Raw genomic sequence first — 256 nt, forward strand, 5'->3', positions numbered from 1 at the left:
TGGGGGGGGGGGGGGCACAGGCACCTTCAATTTATAAATAAATGTTCTCCATCAACAAATCTTGGACCTCACAATGCATATTAAAAACTGTGAAAAGTAAGGAATAGAGTTTGAGTTGCAACTATTGAGAAGGTTAATCACAGGAACCAGAATTAAACCTGCAAGGCCTTACTCCCCAAACTTCTATTCTGATGAAAGATTCCTTATGCAGTTTTATCATTTCTTCCTTTCCTTTCTTTTTATCTTTTTTTTTTTT

General features: G+C 36.3%; 1 protein-coding gene across 1 annotated transcript in view; it reads right to left on the reverse strand.

Annotated features, from left to right (window-relative positions):
- The window catches only part of LOC122092799 (reactive Intermediate Deaminase A, chloroplastic-like), a 4,188-nt gene that overhangs the window by 993 nt on the left and 2,939 nt on the right, over positions 1 to 256 (reverse strand). The window lies entirely within an intron of this gene.

Source organism: Macadamia integrifolia, chromosome 11 (genome assembly GCF_013358625.1).
Source record: "Macadamia integrifolia cultivar HAES 741 chromosome 11, SCU_Mint_v3, whole genome shotgun sequence".
Taxonomy (NCBI): domain Eukaryota; kingdom Viridiplantae; phylum Streptophyta; class Magnoliopsida; order Proteales; family Proteaceae; genus Macadamia; species Macadamia integrifolia.